Source organism: Erythrolamprus reginae, chromosome 3 (genome assembly GCF_031021105.1).
Source record: "Erythrolamprus reginae isolate rEryReg1 chromosome 3, rEryReg1.hap1, whole genome shotgun sequence".
NCBI lineage: Eukaryota > Metazoa > Chordata > Lepidosauria > Squamata > Dipsadidae > Erythrolamprus > Erythrolamprus reginae.
Window position 1 is genome coordinate 175,907,193 of NC_091952.1, and position 13,626 is coordinate 175,920,818.

Below are 13,626 nucleotides of genomic sequence, written 5' to 3' on the forward strand. Positions count from 1 at the left end.
CCCGTTCTCCCCCGACATTCAATATCACCTTCGCCGGCCTCCGCTGAGGAAAGCCTTTGCCGGCATTTCCTCTCGGCGTCAAGGAGGCGCAGCGGCGGGCGGAGAGAGGGAAGGGGGGGCAGCGGCGTCCCTCCTGGCCTTGGCGGGCCGCCCAACCCTCCCCACCTCCTGCAAACGCGACGGGCGGCGGGGGGAGAGCGAGGAGCCGGTTCCGGCGGGTGCGGGGCTTGGCTGGCTGGCGGGGGGAGCGCCGCTGGTGGTGCGGAAAGGCCGAGGGGGCCCTGGTGCCGCGGACCGGCTGAAAAGCCCCAACGGCCCGGTCCCGGTCCGCGGACCGGCGGTTGGGGACCTCTGCTCTAAAGTCCTTGACAGAGTGAGGGTTATCTACAAGGTTATGTCTTCCAAGCTTGTGTTTTGTGTTCTGATTCTTTTTGCCAATGTGTAAGACAGAGCATTTGTTGGTTGAGATTTGAAGTTGCCAATTGTTTGACCATTCTGATACATGGTCAAGGTCTTTTTGAAGGTTAGTAGCATTGTTGGTGGTGTGAAATAGTTTAACATCATCGGCGAATAATTGCTTACAATATGATCACAAAGGTTGTTTATATAAATTATGAAGAGTGTTGGTCCTAGAATGTGTTCTGTCGGGCTCTCTGGTAGACTCCTCCCAAAAATTCACAGGTACAAATTTCAGACACACACACGTTTGGAAATTCAAAACAATGTTCTTTATAATGAAAATTCACTTAAACTAAGCCCTCTTTTGGTATAGCAAAGAGCACTCGTCTCCAAACAAACTGGTAATTTGTACAAGTCCCTTATCAGTTCTGTGATACTTATCTTGCAGCTGTGAGGCAATTCACAGTCCTTCTTCTTTCACAAAGTGAAACACCCTTTGCTCTGCTTTAGTTTCAAAGCGGGGGAAAATCAGCACGCAAAAGGTCAAAGTCAGTAAAGCAGTCACGAAACACAACGATCAGATAATCCTCCACAATGGCCAAACCCACAGGCTGCTCTTTATAGCAGCCTCACTAATTACCACAGCCCCACCCAACCACAGGTAGCCTCATTTTCTTTGATAATAATCTCTCAGTTGTTGTTGCCTATGCATCGCTCTCCGCATGCGTGGCTGTATCATTAACTCTTGTTCTGAATCCAAGGAGGAGCTAGATAATTGATCTCCTTCTGAGCTGTCTGCCCCACTCTCCTCCTCCCTGTCACTCATGTCTTCTTGGTCAGAGGAGCCTTCATCAACAGATTCCACCAGGGGCAAAACAGGCCTGCAGCATGTGGATGTCTCCCCCACATCCACAGTCCTTGGGGCAGGAGCTGGGCCAGAGCTAACCACAACAGAATGCAACCTTGAGGGAGACGATCACCCATCTTGATCGATGTGATACCCATCTCCACTCTTGTTTCCCGATTGATTCTAGAAACTAACCTTTCCTTAGAGCAGTAATACTCAAATGTTGTGATACCACAACCACGTAAAATGATAAATGAATTTGTGCACCCCCCCACAAGAATAAAATGATTTATTTTATTGGCATTAGTAATACTCAAAAGTTCAAAGTTGACTATGCCTGAGGCACACTTTTAAAAAGCTTTGGTAGCTTCTTAATGACTCATGGTTTTTAGGGGTCATAACCCACCGTTTGAAATCTCTACTGTGTTAGATTACCTTCAAGACAAGAGACAGAAAGAAGGCTGGGCATTTCTAGTGAGGTAGGTGGACTCTGACAATTCCTCATGAACTGTCTGTGATAGGAGAAGGTGGCCCAGGAATTGCATAGAAAGGAGAGAGAGTTTGTCAATGTCTCTGATAACTTCTTATGGCTCATTCTGGAACGCATTTAATTCCAAAGTTTGGAGTGAGTAATTAATCTCTGTACATCCCTGAATGATGTTAATTGCTGCATAGGTTTTCTGTACATTCCTGGAGATATGAAGAAAACAGAAATAAAAAATAGGAACTAACAGGATGCAGCAGAGAGCTCTAAGCATGGAGGTTACTAGTTTAAAAGCATCAGAAAAAGAACAGAAGTCTAGAAAGTAAAAGAGCTACTGCATGAGGCTCGACTACTGTAACGCTCTCCACATGGGGCTATCTTTGAAAAGTGTTCGGAAACTTCAGATCGTGCAGAATGCAGCTGCGAGAGCAATCATGGGCTTTCCCAAATATGCCCATGTTACACCAGCACTCCGCAGTCTGCATTGGTTGTCGATCAATTTCCGGTCACAATTAAAGTGTTGGTTATGACCTATAAAGCCCTCCATGGCACCGGACCAGATTATCTCAGGGACCGCCTTCTGCTGCATGAATCCCAGTGACCAGTTAGGTCCCACAGAATGGGTCTTCTCCGGGTCCCGTCAACTAAACAATGTCGCTTGGCGGGACCCAGGGTAAGAGCCTTCTCTGGGGCGGCCCCGGCTCTTTGGAACCAACTCCCCCCAGAGATTAGAATTGCCCCCACCCTCCTTGCCTTTCGTAAGCTACTTAAAACCCACCTCTGCCGCCAGGCATGGGGGAATTGAGATGCTCTTTCCCCCTAGGCCTTTACAATAGTATGGTATGTCTGTATGTATGTTTGGTTTTTTATATTAATGGGTTTTTAATCATTTTTATTGGATTATTATTGTACATTGTTTTATTATTGATGTTAGCCGCCATGAGTCTCCGGAGAAGGGTGGCATACAAATCCAATAAATAAATAAATAAATAAATAAATAAATAAATAAATAAATAAATAAATAAATAAATACATACATACATACATACATACATACATACATACATACATACTGTTGTGATTCAGCCTGAGGCTCCTCAGGGACCGGCTGGAGCTCTGCCGGATCCATGCCTAGAGGAGGAGGACAGTGACCAGGAGGGGGAGGACCAGGCAGATGGGGGAGAGGAACATCAGGAAGAGGAGGAGGGAGAGCAGCCTGAGACCCCCGGGGGGCCCTCTCCCCAGCTAGTAGCCTGGATTAATTGGATGAAGACGCACAGGCTATAATAGACATGAGGCAGAGACGTGCAGCTCAAAGAAGGGGCAAATTAGAAAGGTATTTCCATCCCTGAATTGGCAACAGCTGGGTTTGGGTGTGGTTCTCCTCAGCAGGGTTGAAAAGGCAGGCCCGCCCTTACAGTCTTGTGGAGAGTTATCAACTGGGAGTCCTGTGACCTTGCTTCGATTCTTGGTGTCTCTGATCTTGGCTTGTGGCCTATAAGGCTGAAAGACTTGGGGGAGGCGTGGGTTTTATTATCTCCAGTGTTGTTTTTGCCAGCAAGAATCCTGTTTTATTGCCTGGCCTTCGTGAAACCTCTGTGAAGCTTCATCGTGTTCCTGTCTGTAAGAACAGTTTTTGTTACCTGTGTTTGCTTTCCAGTATATAAATTGCCTTTGCTTTTTACCAGTGTGTCTGGATACGCTTTTTGGTTGGTGTTGGCATCTGGGGGGACCCAGACAGAACACATACATACATACATACATACATACATACATACATACATACATACATAAATAAAGTCTTACCTGAAGCTGGAGCTTTGTTAGTACAAATATGATTACATCACTTCATAATTTCCAAGCCTTCTGCATGACCACTTTTGATTCCTACACCATGCACTTGTCAGATATCCATGTAGCTATATGGTATTTTATTATTGTGGAGTGTCTGCTTATCTTTTTTCTCTTCGGATTCTTTCAAATCTGCTTAACAGATCTTCCTGCTCTCTGGTTAGTCACACATTTCCCTGTGTAATGAAGTGGGATAAGAGAGTGATTTTATTAGACTAAAATAGAATAGAAGATAATTAAATGAAATAAAGGAGCAGTTCCAAGAATGTCCTTTGGCCACATCACTTTCTTAAGAGTAACCACCCAGTCCAGGAAATAGTCAGAGGACAAAAAGGGAATTACCTTCAGTAAATACTTCCCAAGCAACGGATTATGAGCCAAGAAAATTGAATTATTTCAATTTTGAGTGACCTCTTCAGCTGCCATTTCTATAAATCAACTCTTTGAAATAATGCATAGACACCTGGTATGAGAGTTTGCTGAAATATTTTCAAGATGAGAAGCAAGGAACTAGGTGTACAAAATCGCTTCTGAGGGATATAGATTTGAGAGATTGATGTTTCTAGTTAAACCTTAAGGGAAATTTGTATAGAAGTACATAATAACCTGTGGCACAAATGAAATATCTGATTTCTATTCTGTTCGTTGCTGGACAGTATAAGATAAATGGAACCGAAGACTGAGAAGAATCACATTTTTTATAATTATATAAATTATAGAAGGGGTGACCATAATCACCCAAAATGCCTCTAGGGGGCATAGATTACTAGAAGACAATTTCCTAAATAGATCCACAGCCTTGGGTTGAAAAATACAGCAGGCAACAAAGGCTAGATTGAGAATGGGTAAGCTACAGGGGTGGATTCCTCCCGGTTTGGACTGGTTTGGGCAAACTGATAGCAACACGCTGGTGATGTCAAGATCTCCAGGACCACCTTCTGCCGCATGAATCCGAGCAACCGATTAGGTCCCACAGAGTTGGCCTTCTCCGGGTCCCATCGACTAAACAATGTCGTTTGGCGGGTCCCAGGGGAAGAGCCTTCTCTGTGGCCGCCCCGACCCTCTGGAACCAGCTTTCCCCTGAGATTAGAACTGCCCCCACCCTTCTTGCCTTTCGTAAACTCCTTAAAACCCACCTCTGCTGTCAGGCATGGGGGAATTGAGAAATCTCCCCTGGGCCTATCTAATTCATGTATGGTATGTTTGTGTGTATGTCTGCTTTAATAATGGGGTTATAAAAATGTTTTTAAATTACTAGATTTGTCTTAAATTGTTTTATTGTTGTTGTGAGCCACCCCGAGTCTACGGAGAGGGGCGGCATACAAATCTAATAAATAAATAAATAAAGAAACAAACAAACAAACAAACAAACAATCAAATAAATAAATAATAAATAAATAAGATGTTGTCAACAACCTGGTTGGGTCCGTGCTGGTTTGCGGGAACCACCATCTTTTTAAAAAAAAAATTGTTTCTGATTTTTAAATTATTTTTCTTCTTCTGAGCATGTGCAGAAGTTGAGTTTCCAGCACTGTGCATGAGGTCGCCATCTTGTTTTGGGATTTTTTTCCTGCACTTTTGCCACAAAGCATGCTCAGGCGGCATGGGAAAAAGCTAACTGGCAGCGAGGTAAGTAGGAACCCATCCTTGGTAAGCTAAGATAATTAAAACTTTCAAAGGAACATATCAGGTAGCCGAAAGCAGCATAAACCACTTGAGAGTTTGACATGTCAACACCCGTCAGTCTCAGCTAGCATGATTAGAGAGAGATAATAGAAACTGTAGAGCAATAATTCAAGAAAGTTGATCTGATACAAATATGCTGCATATCTATTGCATTTGTTTGTGTAGATTTGAGGTCTAACATAAAGCAAATGGGCTTTTTGCTTTGTAAGGTCTAATATAAAGCAGTAGGATAATTCCAGCTTCTTCTGAATTCTTGGATCTACCATCTATTAAAGGTTCAATAAACTTCTGCTGCTGCTGCACTATTGACTTTCCTCCCCCCTCCCCCCCGTATGCTGCTTTTGAAGAAATCACACAGTTTCTGATATTCAAGAAAATATGGTGACCAGTAATACAAGGCAAGCAGATGTTCAGTTTGATAGCTGTTTTGTATGAAGAGGTTGTCATCCCACACACTGGTGGCTTGTGCTGCTATGTGCTAAATATTGGTCTATATACTTGCTCTGTGCTTAATATTGGTCTATGTATTATGTATTATGGTAGTATGTAGAACTGTGTGTAATATTAATGGTTAGTGCTGTATGTATAGAACTGTTTATGATTGCTCGACCTGGAAATGTCTGACTGTATATGCTGGTTAGTCTGTTGTATACATTGTAAATTATATTTATACTCTACTATATTGGTCTGTGTTATTGGCTGAACAACCACCACTGCCACATATACTCTGTTTCTAAGTTTGGTATTCTTACATTGGAGTGTTCCCAGTGTGGAATGCTAACAATTAGTAAAAATGATTTACAACAATAAAAGATTGAACTATTTACCCAACAACAAACCCAAAACCAATGAGCTTTCAAGGAAGAAGAAATATTATTATTATTATTATTAATTAATTAATAATATTAATTATTATTATTAATTGTTATTGTTGTGAGCCACCCCGAGTCTTCAGAGAGGGTCGGCATACAAATCTAATAAATTATTATTATTATTAATAATAATAATAATAATAATAATAATAATAATAATAATAATTTATTAGATTTGTATGCCGCCCCTCTCTGAAGACTCGGGGTGGCTCACAACAGTAACAAAAACAATATAATAGTAATACAAATCTAATATTAAAAAAAAGTATATATAAAACCCCAACAATTAAAACCATACAACACATGCATACCAAACATAAAATATAAAAGCCTGGGGGAGGTGTCTCAGTTCCCCCATGCCTGGCGATATAGGTGGGTCTTGAGTAATTTGCAAAAGACAAGGAGGGTGGGGGCTGTTCTAATCTCCGGGGGAAGTTGATTCCAGAGGGCCGGGGCCGCCACAGAGAAAGCTCTTCCCCTGGGGCCCGCCAAACGACATTGTTTTGTCGACGGGACCCGGAGAAGGCCAACTCTGTGGGACCTAATCGACCACTGGGATTCATGCAGTAGAAGGAGGTTCTGGAGGTATTCTGGTCCACTGCCATGTAGGGCTTTAAAGGTCATTACCAACACTTTGAATTGTGACCGGAAACTGATCGGCAGCCAGTGCAGGCCACGGAGTGTTGTAGAAACGTGGGCGAATCTGGGAAGCCCCACGATAGCTCTTGCATTCTGCACAATCTGAAGTTTCCGAACACTTTTCAAAGGTAGCCCCATGTAGAGAGCGTTGCAGTACCATTTTAAAAGATTCAGCAGAAAAAAGAATCTCAAATGTAATACATATTAATCCAGTAACAAAATACTATCTTAGCGTTCAATGTCTTTTCTTTTACTCCTTCATTCAATTTCTCTCCTTTCCTCGTTTTCTCTTTCCTGTGTTCCTTTGCCAATAACCATTCTGCAGTTTCTGATCACTGAGCTTGCCCAGTCCTTATTAGTCTTATTAGGGATGGGTATTTTTTTTTTTAAAAAAATATTATTAATTGTCCCCATACATTGTCCTAAAACTACTAATAGTTTCTGTTCTTCTGCCATTTCATAATCTCTGGAACTTGCTAACGGCTGCTTTTTTTGTTTTTCAGGAATTTTGTTTTGGCTGCCTTTTGGTCACTTCTCACTTTAAGTTTGCTTTTAGAGGGAATGATTCATTTCTTTCTCCATGCCTTGCCAGCTCCTAAAAGCTCATACCTATGGGCGTAAAAAAGTGTGTGAAAAAAGCAATCTCTTTGCCTCTGGCATTTTTTCCAACAGGATCCTCCTATTTCTTGATGGAAGGTCAGCTGATAGATTGTGTTCTCGGTAGCTGTGGAATGTGAGTCCCTTTGTCAACTCATCAGTACTGATGGGACAAAAAGCAGAACAAAAGACTCTGGCACAACTCTCCCCAGAGCACGTTCAATCAGGATATAAGAGTTGGACCCAGAAAGATGTAAAGGAATGTTTATTTTAAAGTAGGGCATCTCAGACATTAACACCCTTGAAAATGTCCAAAGATATTTCACCAGAAGAGCCCTTCACTCCTCCACTCGAAACAGAATACCCTATGAGACTAGACTTTCAATCTTGGGCCTAGAAAGTTTAGAACTAAGACGTCTTAAACAAGATCTAAGTATTGTCCACAAGATCATATGCTGCAACGTCCTGCGAGTCGGCAACTACTTCAACTTCAACCACAACAACACAAGAGCACACAACAGATTTAAACTTAATATTAACCGCTCCAAACTTGACTGTAAAAAATATGACTTCAGTAAACGAGTTGTCGAAGCGTGGAACTCATTACCGGACTCCATAGTGTCATCCCCAAACCCCCAACACTTTACCCTTAGATTATCTACGGTTGACCTATCCAGATTCCTTAAAGGTCAGTAAGGGGCGAGTACAAGTGCACTAGAGTGCCTTCCGTCCCCTGTCCTATTGCTCTCCTATATCTCCTATACCTTTCTTCTATTCCTATATCTCTTCTTCTATTATTTCATTGATATGTTCTATTACTATACCTTCTTTTCTATTATTTCTTAGATATATTTTACTATGAGTATCTCCTCTATAACCTTCATCATGTATTTTATTATGTGTATATAGATATATATCCACTAAAACCCTCATTGTGTATTGGACAAAGTAAATACATAAATAAATAAATAAAATAAAAATAAATATCTGGGCAATCGCTTGATAGCATCCAAGATTTCAAGCGGTCTGGATCTTCTGAAGTCCTGTTTCTAATTTCCTACAGGTAGCCCTCCTCTTACAACAGTTCATTTAGTGATCATTTGAACTTACTTAAACAAAAGTATAGAACAATAATCTTATGTTATCAAACATACTAATAATTAATTAATCTAAAGGCTGTGTAAAATATGATAGTCAACAGTCTAGTTGACACTGTTTATTTATTTCCCTCCCCCCTTTTTTTCTCTTCATCTCTTTCCTTTTTTCTCTTCTTTTCACCACTTTTTTTTCTTCCTTTCTATTTTCTTCTCCTCTCGGCTTTCCTTTTCTTTATATGATATTTGATATTGTAATTGTATTGGACATGGTTTTCCTTTGCTTTTTTGTTTCTCTTTTATATTTAAAACTAATAAAGACATAAAAAAAAGAACTTACAATGGGATCAGAGGTGGGTTCAGTATTGGGTTCTATTAAGTCGGAAGAATAGCTCTGAAGACGTGGTGGTAGTTTATTTAATTAACTGGTAGGAACACGCAACCACAAAACTGCCAACTCCAGAACTGACAGCTCTTATACAGGAATCAACATCTGAGGTAATAGCCAATCAACACCCAGACTCTCTCCCGCTCCCAAACGAACCAATCAACAAACAGTGGGGACACAACAGGTTCCTTACTGGTATGGGCCACACTGAGCACCGGTAGTAAAAACAGAGATGCGCACGCATCTCTGGATGACAGGCGGGTGTGCATGCCCCAATGAGATTTTGCTTCTGCGCATGCGTCCTCTCGCGAGATTTTGCTTCCTGCACATGTGCAGAAGCGAAATCTCACCGGGACATATACCCACCCACCTGTCAGTCACATGTAGCTGTGCATTGCACCCCTAGCAACGGTAAGTAGGAACCCTCACCTGGATGGGTTCCTACTTACATTGCTGCCGGTTTGCATTGTGACATTTTGCACATGTGCACATGTTCCCCCATCCAATTTGGCTTCTGTGCATGCTCAGTAGCTGGAATCAGCTGAAACACAGCTGAGGAGCTGGTCAGCTGTGCTTCGGGAGAAGGCATAAAGGTCAGTTTAAACCTGGGGGCAGGTGGGAGGGCAAGTAGCAGCAGAGGAAACAACGTCCAAACATTTAAAAATTCATCACAAATCCCCCCCAAAAGATGGCAGCATCCATGGACCAGCACCGACCAAATCAAGTCCGTGATGCCATCCTGACATCATCCTGAAAGGGATTGAAAGAAAGTGACTTACACTTATGGCTGTTGCAGTAGCCCCTGTGGTCATGTGATCAAAATTTGGATGCTTGGCAACTGGGTTCATATTTATGATGGTTTCAATGTCCCGGGGTGATGTGACTTCTGTGACCTTCTGACAAGCCAAGTCCATGGGGAAGCCAGATTCACTTACTCACTTAACAAATTCAGTTATTCACTTAACAACTGTGGCAAGAAAAGTTATTTATTTATTTATTATTATTATTATTTTATTTATTTTTTATTTATTTATTTATTTATTGTTAGAGTTGAAAGGGACCATGAAGGCCATCAAGTTCAACCCTCTGCCCAAGCAGGAACCCTAAAGCACACCAGTCAAGTGGCAGTTTAATTTTCTCTTAAAAATGTCCAGAGTGTTGGAGTTCACAATGTCCGCTGGTAGGTTGTTCCATAAAATGGGGCAAAACTCAATTAACAACCATTTCACCTAACATCAGAAAAGTCAGGTTCAACTGTGGTTGTAAATTGAAGGCTTCCTGTATTTTTAATTTGAGGAAGACTAAATTGATAATTGGCAGCACCTCCCTAGGGGACTTGATGCACTACGCCCAAGGGTAGGTTCGGACCAGATCACCCAAACTGTTAGCAACCATTAGCAATGCTGATTGGCTAATTCTGGGTGTTGAAGTCCACAAGTGTTAAAGTTGCCAGGTTTGAAGATCTCTGCTCTAGTACTTTCCTTCATTTCTCTTTTTTGTGGCATTGGGATGGAGGGAAGAAATTTGTATTGCTGAAGAACCATCTCTTACTTTATTTATTTTATTTATTTTATTTATTCTTTGTCCAATACACAATACATATGGAAGAGAATAGACATTGAGTAATATATATAAAGATAATATGTAAAATAGAAGAGAAAATATATGAGAGGAAGAAAATATATATGATATATGAGATAAAGGAAAGACAATTGGACAGGGGACGAAATACACACTAGTGCACTTATGTAAGCCCCTTACTGGCCTCTTAGGAACTTGGAGAGGTCAATCGTGGAGAGTCTAAGGGAGAAATGTTGGGGGTTAGGGGTTGACACTATTGAGTCAGGTAATGAGTTCCACGCTTCGACAACTCGATTGTTAAAGTCATGTTTTTTACAGTCATGTTTGGTAGTAATATTAAGTAATATTAAGTTTGAATCTGTTGCGTGCTCTTGTATTGTTGAGGTTGAAGCTGAAGTAGTCATTGACTGGTAGGACGTTGCAGCATATGATCTTGTGGGCAATACTTAAATCGTGTTTTAGACGCCGTAGTTCTAGGCTTTCTAGACCCAAGATATGGACGTTTTCGAGGGTGTTGATGTTCGAGGTGTGGTATGGGTTCCAGACAGATGAGCTGTATTTGAGAATGGGTCTGGCATAAGTTTTGTAGGCTCTTGTCAGTAGTGTGAGATTGCCGGAGCAGAAGCTACGTAGGATCAGGTTAACAACTGTAGAAGCCTTTTTGGAGATATTATTGCAGTGGACTTTAGCACTTAGGTCATTTGATATTAGTATTCCAAGGTCTTTTACTGAGTGTGGGTTGGCTGTGAAAATTTGTTTATTCAGTTCATATATGAGGTTTGGATTCTTTTTGCTGATTTGACTTTGTCTTCCCAAAAGCAATGCCTAGTCATAGGGCCTCCTTGTAGTATTGTTTAGAAAGAGAGTGAGCCACATTATTTATCCATTAGAAGAGACAGTGATATCACATGTATAGAAACATAGAAACATAGAAACATAGAAGTCTGACGGCAGAAAAAGACCTCCTGGTCCATCTAGTCTGCCCTTATACTATTTTCTGTATTTTATCTTAGGATGGATATATGTTTATCCCAGGCATGTTTAAATTCAGTTACTGTGGATTTATCTACAACGTCTGCTGGAAGTTTGTTCCAAGGATCTACTACTCTTTCAGTAAAATAATATTTTCTCATGTTGCTTTTGATCTTTCCCCCAACTAACTTCAGATTGTGTCCCCTTGTTCTTGTGTTCACTTTCCTTTTAAAAACACTTCCCTCCTGGACCTTGTTTAACCCTTTAATATATTTAAATGTTTCGATCATGTCCCCCCTTTTCCTTCTGTCCTCCAGACTATACAGATTGAGTTCATTAAGTCTTTCCTGATACGTTTTATGCTTAAGATCTTCCACCATTCTTGTAGCCCGTCTTTGGACCCGTTCAATTTTGTCAATATCTTTTTGTAGGTGAGGTCTCCAGAACTGAACACAGTATTCCAAATGTGGTCTCACCAGCATTCTATATAGCGGGATCATAATCTCCCTCTTCCTGCTTGTTATACCTCTAGCTATGCAGCCAAGCATCCTACTTGCTTTCCCTACCGCCTGACTGCACTGTTCACCCATTTTGAGACTGTCAGAAATCACTACCCCTAAATCCTTTTCTTTTGAAGTATTTGCTAACACAGAACTGCCAATACAATACTCAGATTGAGGATTCCTTTTCCCCAAGTGCATTATTTTACATTTGGAAACATTAAACTGCAGTTTCCATTGCTTTGACCATTTATCTAGTAAAGCTAAATCATTTACCATATTACAGACGCCTCCAGGAATATCAACCCTATTGCACACTTTAGAGTCATCGGCAAATAGGCAAACCTTCCCTACCAAACCTTCCCCTATGTCACTCACAAACATATTAAAAAGAATAGGACCCAGAACAGACCCTTGTGGCACACCGCTTGTAACCTGACTCTGCTCAGAATACTCGCCGTTAACAATAACTCTCTGATGTCTACGCTTCAGCCAGCTGCAAATCCATTGAACTATCCAGGGATTAAGTCCAATCTTCACTAATTTATCTATCAGCTCTTTATGGTGTTATGATGCTCTAATGATGTTGTATAATTGATACAAATTACACAATGCACATCATTTACATCTGAAGCCAGAATGCATACAATGTCATTTGAACTCCCCTCCTCCATCCCTCATGGGCTTCCATGTTAGAGGAGTCAAAGGCTGCTGTTTTATATTCTGACCTTAAAAGTCCAGAATGAGATAATTCAATGAACTGAAAAGAAACAGAGGATATAATAATAATAATAATAATAATAATAATAATAATAATAATAATAATTTATTAGATTTGTATGCCCCCCTTCTCCAAAGACTCGGGGCGGCTCACAACAATGATAAAAACAATATTATAGTGACACAAATCTAATATTAAAAGAAATAACTACAACCCTATCATATTAAAACCAGACAACACATACATACCAAACATAAATTATAAGGAGCCTAGGGGAAAGATGTCTCAAATCCCCCATGCATGGCGGTATAGGTGGGTCTTGAGTAGTTTACGAAAGACAAGGAGGGTGGGAGCAGTTCTAATCTCCGGGGGAAGTTGATTCCAGAGGCCTGGGGTCACCACAGAGAAGGCTCTTCCCCTGGGGCCCGCCAGACGACATTGTTTAGTTGACGGGACCTGGAGAAGGCCAACTCTGTGGGACCTTATCGGTCGCTGAGATTTGTGCGGTAACAGGCAGTTCCGGAGGTACTCTGGTCCAATGCCATGTAGGGCTTTAAAGGTTATAACCAACACTTTGAATTGTGACCGGAAATTGATCACCAGCCAATGCAGGCCACAGAGTGTTGTAGACACATGGGCGAATCTGGGAAGCCCCACAATGGCTCTTGTGGCCGTATTCTGCATGATCTGAAGTTTCCGAACACTTTTCAAAGGTAGACCCATGTAGAGAGTGTTGCAGTAATAGAACCTCGAGGTGATGAGGGCATGAGTGACTGTGAGCAATGACTCCCTGCCCAAATAGGGCCGCAACTGGTGCACCAGGCGAACCTGGGCAAACGCCCTCCTCACCACAGCCGAAATATGATGTTCCAATGTCAGCTGTGGATCGAGGAGGATGCCCAAGTTGCATACCCTCTCTGAGGGGGCCAATAATTCCCCCCCAAGGGTGATGGACAGAACAAGCAGAGAGTAGACTGCAATATTTTGTTGTTACG

The 13,626-nt window shown here is 41.5% G+C and overlaps 1 long non-coding RNA gene across 1 annotated transcript in view; it reads right to left on the bottom strand.

Moving 5' to 3' along the window:
* Window positions 1–1,554: 1,554 nt before the first annotated feature.
* Window positions 1,555–13,626, bottom strand: part of LOC139165869 (uncharacterized) — a 34,737-nt gene continuing 22,665 nt past the window's right edge. The window contains exons 3-4 of the long non-coding RNA XR_011558826.1: window positions 3,537–3,757; window positions 1,555–1,936 (exon numbers count right to left, since the gene is read on the bottom strand). This is a non-coding gene — a long non-coding RNA (uncharacterized lncRNA). The remainder of the gene's footprint in view (window positions 1,937–3,536; window positions 3,758–13,626) is intronic.